Source organism: Ruditapes philippinarum, unplaced genomic scaffold, assembly GCF_026571515.1.
Source record: "Ruditapes philippinarum isolate M1 unplaced genomic scaffold, ASM2657151v2 ctg11733_1_1_1_1, whole genome shotgun sequence".
In the NCBI taxonomy this organism is placed as follows: domain Eukaryota; kingdom Metazoa; phylum Mollusca; class Bivalvia; order Venerida; family Veneridae; genus Ruditapes; species Ruditapes philippinarum.
The window spans coordinates 12,338-24,593 of NW_026858772.1; the positions used below are offsets into that span (position 1 = coordinate 12,338).

The window sequence follows — 12,256 nt, forward strand, 5'->3', positions numbered from 1 at the left end:
ACTGATCATCTAGAACAACTTATAGAAGAAGATTCAGATATAACCTGTAGTGTAGAGACAGAAGATGAAACCAACATTCAAGAACATTTAACTGAAAGTAGGATAGATGAAACTATGACAGAAGAAGATACAAGTAGAGAAGATAGAACATTACAAGACATAGACAGAGAGACAGTAAAGAAAGCAGGAGACAGAAGGAAATTGGAGTGAAGAAACGAAAGCGACAGTTACCACCAGAACCGACTAGAAAATCAGAGAGAACGAAGAGAGTACCAGACAAATACAAAGACTATCATATGCATAGCATTATTAACACTAGACCACAGTATGATCACAGATTACAAGCATTGGAATCTATGATTGCTTCAGGTGTGTTGAAGAATATAGAAATAGACACTGCAAGGAAAATTGTGGATGCTATAATGAAATAAATGCTATATTGAATTGATATTGAATTGAAAATTCTACTTTACTGTACCAATAAATACAAATTTGAGATAATTAAATGTGTTTTAATATGTTTTTAATATTGATTTATTGCGAGGACGCATATGTTCCAAAGAAGGGGTGAGAAGAGAGAAGTTGAGCATATTTTTTTGCAGGAAATATGATTATTGATCATAATTTGCGACATGACGCGTATGTTTTTTTCGCAATAAGTATGATTATTTATCGTTCTTAAGCGACATTTTGTTGCTTTGAAATTGTTTTCTTTCGCGACGTTATATGCTAGCACGTTGTTCGCGATATTTGCGAGAGAAATTGATGTCGTTTTGAGACACTATGCAAACATACTGATTTTATATGCTTCAAATTAAAACCATTTTTTTGTATTGAAATGTATATTGTTTAAAAATACAGCATTGTATTTTTGATGCTGTTACAATGATATGATGTATAGTTATTTTATGGAAAGACAAACATTTTGTTCTTAATTGTTGGATAACCTTTATAAAGGGGAATGTTTGCTTCCATGAAATGTTGCTAAATATATTTTAACTGACAGACTAATTGACATGACAATGACATTTGACATGACAATGACGGGACGTCATTTTCTCAAAGCAGGGAAGTGTGTAACCAAAGGGAAATAATCAGTTGTAGTTTATTGATTGAAATCTGTAGGAGTGATTTCCCTTGGCTGTTTTATTAGTTAATCATGCGTGTAATTGTTCCCGCCGTTTTCTGAGTTGTCATCAGTTTTTGGTAGAAGGCAGACATGTTTTTCAGTTGTTTAAAATAATAAATTGGTTATTAATTCTTAAATAGGATTTTGGATTGAGGTTGGTGAAGTTTAATATTGGTTGCTTACTTTGTTTAAGTGAGTTACAAATGAGCTGTGTGTCTAAAGTTTATTAAAATAAGATATTCATGTATATTGTACATGATTTGTTTACAATGCATCTGATAATGGCAGCATATTTAAAGTAATATCTATTTGCAGTAATATTAATATAAATCACTGTCATTCTCTATTGTGCACATGTTTAATTACAGTATGTTGCAGTAACATCACAAGATTGAGAGGATTTTTGTATGAGTGTCATTGAGTCCAATCCACAATTGGTATGTATAATTGTACAAGTCATATTACTGTTTTACTATTTTATAAGTTTACTATATTCATTTAATAGACCACTGGATTGAATTATTTAATATTTAATATAATACAGAAAATAGTACTTGGAATGTTCAGTCATTAATTTAGAAGTAATTAATTGATGTAATGGTTTAATGACTGTTATATTGGCTATTTGATGTGAGATGTTTGTTATAATCATGCTATGACTTAAATTGTATATATTGTGATGTGTGTTAATGATCTCAGTATGTACATGTATTTAGTATTGCTATATTTGTTTGTTTCAGGGCTTGATCTACTTATTGATCTACATATTAATCTACTTATTGATCTACATATTAATCTTCATATTGATCTACATATTGATATCTTCTTGATACTGATTATATATTGATTGGTGCTTTTACAAGTGCTTGATGTGAAGTTGTGAATGTGATGTGACTTTAACCTCTTGGGTTAAATCTACTTGATCTTTATATCGATATAGTAATATACTGAGATCATACAATGAATGGACATTTCAATTAAAAGTATTGAACGAACTCAGCCTCGTTGATATTTATTCCTTTACATCTTTAAGGGCATAATTTTAACAAAGGTAACATGTCCTTAGTATTTATTTACCAGTATATGAATTGAAACATGTTGATAGTATATTCTATCTATAGTTAACGTTTTCTGATTGCTAAAAATACTGTGTAACTTAATGATATATGTTTTATTAAGTTGTGACATTGACCATTTGATTGTGTGGTATGCTTTGTTATACGTACTGTGAATGCATGGGCATATTGCCCAAATGTACTTTAAATAAACTCTTGAAACTCTTGTACTCGTTTGAGAAATGTTACATGTATTAAAAAGTGGTCACTTTTTTGCGGCGCACAGTAAGTTAAATCTGCTGACCATTTAGTGTAAGAAGGAAATATGGCATTAACCACAAAGTAATTTTTACTAACATTGCAAAATAAATTTCCTCTCATTGTACATCAGCAGTTTCTGAGCGTCAGATTGGTAGATAGTTTTGTGTCAAACTGGAACATGTACGCCTCGGGTAACCGTATTTTCCTCGGGATGATATTTTTAATGTTACCCACAAACCCATGTGTTATTTATATACTGTTACTACTTTATTTTCTAAGGTATCAACTTAATACTTCCAATACAAGTTTACAAGTTTTTTCAAGTTTTATTCATATCAAACCAGAAGGTCAACGACCCATGTGGCAAAATGCACAGTAAAAATTACAAATATGGCAGTTTACATACTAGCATATAAGACATGCATAAATAATGATAAGAACATATTTCCGTTTAAATTTACGTAACAGTAAACAAAACTTATCAAGCAAAAGGTATTGAGTTTTGCACATAAAATAGTTTACATAATTACAAACATTTACCGTTTGTCCCACTTTCTTATCCAATCAAATGCTCCAATTTATTTGAAATATATTGCATACACTATACCGGGACTGGTGTATGTGGAAAATAAGTAGACATATTTTAACAGGTATTGACGTGGTATCTGACAAATATGACGTTATGAATATGGGCGGAGTTTTAAATTAGACAATGAATGTAGCATGCGAATAAAGTAAACAAATAAGAAAGCGATTTCATACGGTTATTTATAAATCCAAGCTTTTACATGTATAAAAATTATTGAAACATTACATTCCCTATACCGTCATGGTTATAATTCAAACATTAGAAAACAGTTTGTGGCTGATAACTGAAAATAATAGACATGGAGCGAGAGAAATCTCAAAGTTCGAAACTAATTAACACATATCTTTAAAAGATCATACAGAATATCCATTTTTCATAATTCCAAGACATTTTTTTCCACATTTTGTTAAAATCTCCACTTTTTTAACAGTTGACTTCGACCCCTTCGACTTCGTTAGTCAACTCGCGCATGCATGGATCCAATATTCTGCGAAGTTCAGAAAAAAAGATCTTCAGTTTTAACAAAGTTCACGTGCATGGATTTTTCATTTCGAAGATACCGTTAATTGTAGCCTTGCAGCAATGTTTAGTAAAGTTGTTGGAGGATAAAATACACCATTTTTCCTTTCAATTTCACTGATGAATCGTTGTAACCAAAAATCCATTTCTGCACATGAACGGAACTGCTTTATTTGAACGGGAATAGGATAACCAGGCTCTTGCTTAGTTTCCGGTTATAGGTTGCGGTTTTCAGCCAACTCCCTCCAGACGCGCACTGCCCAGTTGTTTTTCGTTGTATTATAGGACACTGTATTTCTGGTCTTTCTTAATGTCATCAGATGTCAAAAGCTTTTCAAATCGGCCTGCAAAATGCAAATATCAAAGAAACCCCTTAAATATGATTTTCAAAGTTTTTTTTTAATAATTGCAACAGCATTTTAGGCAGATTAATCATGTTATGTTTGAATAATTAACCTCAATACTTTGAGGTTCGGTGCTGGTTGGGCGAACAAAAGCTGCGCGCTTGGTCATGTTACAATTTGTATTTTCATTCAGATAATGATGCAGTTAGATATTGCGACAATTCGAGAATATTTTTTTATAAAATATTTACCTGAGCTTTTGCCTCTTTTTGCTTGTGTCTGCATATAAAACCTGCGTATCAATATCAAGCAACCGCGTGACCACATCAGCACATTCGACATGAAATGGTTCAAAAACATGATTCTTGCTATATTCATGTCAAACACAGCCTGATCGCAGGATTGTTACATGATGACTAATGATATAAAAATACATAAAAATGCAATGCTTTAATTGACAGGTCAAAACACTACGACCATGTGTTGGCCTGTCAATCTATACTAGTTAGGGCGGGACTCGTATTACATCAAACGCTGTACCGACACTTCGTACGTGACTTATTCCACGAAAGTGGGTCAAACGGTAAGCCAGTTATAGTTCATATTTTAAAAAATATAGAACTTATTGCTGCGCTCCGCTACGCTACGCTTGCAATAAATTCCATATTTTTTAAAATCTGAACTATAACTATTACATAGCAATGAAACTGGTGACAGATATGAATATAAACTGTCCAAAATACACAGATAACTAAGTGATTGAAGCAGTTTACCGAAAATATAGCATATTACCATTTTAGAATTACTGGTAACAATGATTCGCTGAATGAGTAAGATAATATAACATCTGAGAAGACCATATTTGTCAGCCTTGTCCGAAAAACAAAAGCGACAAGATTGACATATGATAAAACAAATAGTTGCTTAACAATATCGTGTATACACTAAGATAAAAGATAAATTTACTTATTTCATTTTACAATTACTTAAGTTGTACAGTTGACCTTAATTTCCTTAATAACGTTGAATGAAAATAGTGTTGTTCCTAACATTAAAAGCTTTTTCAATATAACATGCAATACGTTTTATCATAGTATCATTATCAGAGTTAATAACAGCAATAAATTTTATCATATTTGGGTGTCTCCAATAATATTGCGATCTACCGGTAAACTGCGTTCTTAGGTTAATATATCTATTACATTGTAAAACAAAGTGAAACTCGTCCTCTAAAACATTACATTCAGAACATTTGCGAATAGCCCTTGGCTGGTGCCATCTACCTGTTTCAACATATAATCTGTGTGATGACATACGTAATCGTGACATGTACGTACAAAGATATAGTTACGAAACGTTTTAAAATTTAAAATATTTAAGTACGGTTGAAAGCAAAAATTGCTAGCCTAATGTTTCTAAAAAAGATTGCTTTAGTTGAATTGTTTAGTCTATCATTCCATTTTTAACAAACTGATCTTTTATTCTTTGTTTGACATTTAACAAAAACAGATCAACATCACCAACTGTTTGAAATATCCATGCGTCCAGAAACCCAATTCACTAAGTAAGTTTTTAACTAACGAACACCAATTTCTCCTATTAGGATTATAAAAAACATCATTATATAACATATTATATATTAATTTTTTTTTATTCGGTAAAGGTGTACATGACATGGCAATGACATAATGATGCATAATGATACAATACATATAACAATAATCAAAATATTAAAGAGACTAGAAATATCACATGACATAAGTATACGACAAAATATCAATATATGAGCCATGTAGTGCCCATGAAATAGTGCATCACAGAAATTGTCAGTCAAACTGTAAAAATTTAATAAAAATATTATAAAACGTTAAATGTGCAAGCTAAAAATGGGTAAATTACTAAAGGACACAACATATGTGTGTTGTGCTTAAACTTAAGAATATGTAAAATCTGGGACTCTATTAAGACTATTAAAAGATTCAAATACTATTGAAAAATAAACTTAAATTAACTGGCCATTAAATGGGCTTTGGTGGCATAATTTAAGGTGTGGGAAGATTGAATATCTCTAAGATTTTGAGGAAGGCCGTTCCATAGTGAAATACCATTAAAAGCAAAAGATTTTCTACCAAAGCTTCCAACCTTTGGTAAAGAAAATCGTCCTGTGTCACTAAAAGAATAGCTTACACAGGAATCTGATGTTGAAAGTGCAGACACTCTGGACCTGGTACAGCGGTCATGGACAAAATGCTCCTTAAGGTATTTTGGGGCTGTGTCAGACTTTATTTTATGGACATGGCAAAGAGTTATCTGATCAACTCTTTTGGAGACCGGTAACCAGTTAAGAACCTTAAATTGCTCTGGCCCAACATGTGACCTGCTGTCCTTATTCAAAACAAAACGAACCAATTTATTCTGGGTTGTTTTTTTAACATATTTGTGATCTGACATATACAAAATTTTTATCCAATATTTAATAATGATATAAAATCTTACGTTTTGTAACGACATGCGACCTAATTCTCCATAAACAAAATCATTTTGAGTGGATTTCTTTACACCCAATAAACGTTTACAAAATTGTGTGTGAACTTTCTCAATGGTAGCACCGGGGTGAAATCCCCAGACCTCAGAACAATAATAGAAAAATAGGTATGACTAACTTATCAAATAATTCTAATCTATGTTTTACAGATACATCAGTAAATTTATATAAATATTTGTTCATTTTAAATATTGCCTTTAATCCTTGGCCAGCTAAGGTATTTTGTGCATCAGCAAAACAACCAGATGTCGTAAATACGATACCTAGATATACAAACGATAAACGATCTCAATGTTATTTTCACCATATTTAAACTGCAAATTTGCTCGAAGGCGCCCACCCTTTCTAAATATGAGTATTTTAGTCTTTGATGTATTTACTAACAACTTCCATCTATTACAGTAATCATATAGTAAGTCTAAACTAGATTGCAAATCTGTTTCACTATCAGCAAATATAACAATATCATCTGCATATAAAATAAGGAACATTTTAAAGGTATCTACACTTATGCCATCAAGGTTACTATGAACAAAAATGTCTTCAATATCATTTAAGAACATAGAAAATAAAAATACATGTTCCTTATTGTCACAGATTGAAATTATATGTTAATTGCAGCCGTGGCTTTCCATAGTTTTGTTTAAGCGGAAACATCGTGCACACGCGTTTTTATTCGGTTTCGTTTAGTTTTTATCGTATAAGTTTAACTTCCGGTATTGAATCGGTGAAAATCGACAATTTCCGTCAATGATGTACATTGTCGATCTCACCCGTGCAATATCGTGAACACTGGTCACACGTTCTTTGTTGTAACTTATCCAATTGTTGTGTTTGTTATGTATGATTCTATGTGAGAGATATATCCATTGGTTCTTTTAAATATTCTTTACTTCTGCGCACTGTTTGCTTTTCCTGTCCCGCTTACTTTTTACAGTCAGACGTATTTAGTAAAATTAGTTAAATTTATTTAACATTATATCTACTTCTTACTTTATATTTCAATTTATATTGAAATACTTTATATAAGTAAAGATCTTTAATTCTTCATACAGACGCTGTGACCATTTTATTTGGATTCATTAAAATACCGAACCTACGCCCAGAGTTTGTTTCTGTTCCACCAGAAATATTTTACCCTGCGACACTATCATTTACCACATCTTATTTGACAAGGTTCATAACTCTAGCACCAATATTGCAAAAATTATCTCCCCATAAACTTAGATTACTTTACTTGAAAAATGTTATTTTTTTACTATAACTTTTTTAGTTTTAAAGGCATCTACCTCAAACTTCAAATACTTATTCCTTATCATCAATTACATTTCATGTGACAAGGTTCATAACTCTTGAAGCAATATTTACAGATTTATCTCTCTTTGAACTTAGGATTTTCTTTAAAAAATATTTTAACTTCTTTACTTTTTAAGGAATCTACTTCAAACTTCAAATATATATTTCCTATCAATGGAAATTTCACTATTCAGAAAGGATTCATACCAGATATTTTTAGAATTCTAAGAAAATATAATTTAACAGATTACTTATACAACTATGCCAAAAGTGGTCGTTTTGCTTCTAAATGGATGTGGAAAATAATTGTTAAAAAAGCTGTTAAATCGTTTACAGTTTTTGAATGGAGAAAAAATATCTTTGAAGATGAAGACTTTATTCGTTTCAGAAGATTACATCTGGACCTTAAACCTGCTATAATTTACGAAATACCACGTAATGCTCAGGAGTTGACTTTGTGTATGTACATTGCAAAATTATGGGCAAGTGTATCATACTTAAAAATCCAGATGTGTTTAAAATGTAACGTTCAAACAAGTGATATATTGACGCATATATGTTTAGAATGTCCATCTAACAACAATGAAAGATCACACTTTTTTGATCAACTCAATTCCATTGTAAATATCAATATTATACAAGACATACATAATCTTTCAAATCCTTTAAAACTTGACGCTATGATGGGATCTCTTCTTTTAAACACATGTGCAATAAACCCAAACGAGTACCACTCCTTTTTATTCCAGTCGTTTGCTTATATAAAACTTGTTGTAGGCAACAAGTTAACTGTCAGAGAAACTAACTGAAATATATTTCACAAATTGTGTCATATCAAACAATAAGCGTACCTAGATGTTAATCCATTTTTTAGTGTTTTTGTTTTCGTTTCGTTAAAGCACTAATTCTAAATGGAATTCTAGACAATAAATTATATATAAATATATATATATATCACAGCAAAAATTTTATTATGATGCATATAAATTTATGTGCTTAACCTATGTTTACATCATGACCTATATTTGCTATGTTGAATTATTGTATAACTTGTAATGATTGTGATTGTACATTTATATATATATATGTTTTTTCTTCTATTATGTTAAAATCTATGAAAATGGGAAATAAAGTGTAATAATAATAATACACGCATGTTGTGTGACAAGGTTCATAACTGTAGTGTGACTATTTCCAGAATTATTCCCCTTGATCTTGGAATTTATGTTAACAATGTTATTTTTTCTATAACTGATACATAACTATACATAATTGATTTTCTTACTAGTTTTGCCTTCCTTACTGCGTCCAGTATTTCATTAGCCGAGCTTCGCTGCCTCCTCTGACAGCTCTTGATATATAAGTAAAAACAACTACTTCATTTTTTTTTACATCTCAAATATGTCAACAAAACATCATTTTCATCTAAAATATTTCTACTATATTAAAGTTATACACACATTATTACATTTTCCGTGTATGTATAACTCTTTAAGTATTTCCCCTATCTTTGGATATAAAATGTTATTAATTATTAATTTATGATTTTATTTAGACTTTTTTGTGTACAGAAAAGAAACAAACAAAAATTAATAATAAAAAGGAAAAGAAAAAAAAAACAAGAAGAAAAAGATTTACTGACAAATTTAAAGTAAAATTATTTTCCCATATTCTATACCGTCAACTTATTCGCCAGCAGTTTAGAACCGTCCTACAGAAGGCGATAGTCGACAATGCGATAATGCGATGACGACAGTGCAACAATGCGATGACGACAGTGCGATGACGACAGTACGACAATTGGACAGTGCGACAGTACGATGACGACGATACGATAGTGCGATGACAACAATGCAACAGTGCGATGGCGACATTGCGATAACACTATCGCTCTGTCGTCATCGTACTATCGCGTTATCGCATTGTCGCCATCGCACTGTCGCATTGTCGTCATCGCACTGTCGTATTGTCGTCATCGCATTGTCCCAAAATCGCATTGTCGCCCTTTGTATTTTAACGTATAACCACGATGGCCCTAACGGTATTCCGTAGGTAATTGACAGATATGTCGCGTTGTCCGATGAAATGACGATAATCGGAGTACTAGGCCGAGACTGGCTACATAACCGCGTGGTACGGATCCACGTGATCTAAACATGGCGGGACGAACACAATCACGTTTGTTTCACGTCACCGATGTTGACCAATCACGATACGAAGGTGGTAATGGTAACGAGGCAGAAGGCGGGATGGAACAGGACTGAGGTCAAGACCCATGTGTTGAAGTAAACGTAAACATTGTGGCATAGAAAATGAACCATTTGTAAACTACATTCAGTCGTTTGATATCATTAGATTAGTTGAGTCATGGATTGATTGGTGTAGGGAGTACAATAATTTACTTGACAGTAATACGTGTTTTTATGATATACGGAACAAATGTAAAGCTAGTAACAGTTTTCGTAATAGTGGTGGTGTACTTGTTTTGTCAAATCTGCATTAATATTGAACAGTTTTATAACTAGCACATGTATAAATTATATTAATAGGGTAGTTTTATGTTCGAAAAGCTCAATTTTTCATAACATGCAAGATGTTGCATTTTATAAAGCATATGTGTCGCCTGAAGGTTCCAATATTTACAATAGCAGAGTAGAGAAAAATGGGATTAAAAATGATATATTAATACTTAAAAACCTCTACCCTGATGTATATATCTATTTGGCAGATAATTTCAATGCACGTATAAAAAAACATGTTAGATTTCTTCCCTGGTGATAATGTTTATAATATTTATGAACCGAAATTGATTATAATATTGATGATTTCGAGATGAATCGGAATAGCAAAGATTCTGAACGATACATAATGGATATAGTAAATCCCTTATTAAACTTTGTTGTACAACTAGTTTATATATTTTGAATAGTATATTATATTATGACTTTTTGGTACTTATACATGGCTTACTCATAATTGTCATATTGTTGCTTCTGAATTGTTGCCATTTATAACCTTCTTCAATATTGATGTAAAAGAAGACTCAGACCACATTCCTTTAAGAACAAAAACAGAACAGAACAGACATTTTATTTTCTACACTTATACAAAGTACATCGTCTTGTTAACATGAATTGAATAATATATACAACATAATCACATAAATATATGTATGGCGAGTCATTATAATAAATATAAACATAACAATTACAAGCACCAAATTCATGAGAGGATAAACTACAATTGAGAGTTCAAAATTGTATTTCTTAGCTTTAAAGCTTCTTTGATATATTTGCAAACATTTATTAATATTTTTTTTATTTTTAATACACAATAATTCAGTAAATTTAAACATAGATGGTCTGTTATAATAGTAACTTTTATATATTTTTTACGTAAATCTACAAAACTTGAACACACACATATGAAATGATACTCATCCTCTATATCCAAAACATTACAGCACTGACAGTATCTTTGTTCACGAGGAATGTTATTAGTGGCATACCTGCCTGTTTGTATTTTGAGAGGATGAACAGATAGTCTTAATCGACAAAAATACATTCTAAATTTACGTGGTAAAATGTCAAGATAATTTTCGTAACTAAGACACGATTTAAAATGTTTGTAATTACATAAAACAGAACTTCGATCTAGGATACTGACCCATTCTTGTTTATACGTATCAATAACTCTACTTTTAAATTTTTGAAGAAACAATTTAGGATCTATATAATTATCACTATCAAAAATATCAGCAAAACCATAATCACATAACAACTTCTTCACATTTGAGACCCAATTTTTACACCCTCTTTTACAATCAATTACACCTTCTCTAGAATTGTATTTAAAATGATATTATCCGAGTTTTTCAACTTGCACCAAAATTTAATTATTCTAACATAACGGGACACATATAATAAATATAAATACAGCATCCATTGTAGAACGCCCTTTTCGAAAACCGAATTGAGCATCAGAGATATTATTACTTTCACAAAAAGTTTCAATTCTATTATTAAGCACAGTGGTAAATAATTTTGAAAGACAGCTAACTAATGTTATGCCTCTATAATTTTTAACATAATCAGTACTACCCTTCTTATGCAAAGGTATTATAATTCCCTCAGTCCATTTCTCTGGATAAAAACCCGAATTTAAAATAGCATTAAATATATCACACAAATGCGCACCTATTATATCAAAACCTTCTATGAAATATTCATTCATTAAATAATCACTACCTAAAGATTTACCCCTTTTCAATAATTTAACAGCTTTTGAAATTTCCTCTAAAGTTATTGGTTTATCTAATTCTTCAAATGGAGTATTCAAGTCATTAAAAGAATGGCTTTCACAAAAATTTTCCGCATCAATATTTGTACAGTTAAATAAATCACTACTTATGCTCTCAAAATATTCCTTAAATACATGTACAGGGATACCGTTATGTTTTGAACTGGATTTACTCTTAAAATATTTCCAAAATTATTTCGTATGGTGGCATATTTCTGC

The 12,256-nt window shown here is 31.1% G+C and overlaps 1 long non-coding RNA gene across 1 annotated transcript; it reads left to right on the plus strand.

Annotated features, from left to right (window-relative positions):
- The first annotated feature begins 206 nt into the window (after window positions 1–206).
- LOC132754254 (uncharacterized) lies at window positions 207–2,183 on the plus strand. The gene is made up of 3 exons (XR_009629051.1): window positions 207–1,283; window positions 1,498–1,566; window positions 1,870–2,183. It is a non-coding gene; the product is annotated as an uncharacterized LOC132754254 (long non-coding RNA).
- Window positions 2,184–12,256: the final 10,073 nt, after the last annotated feature.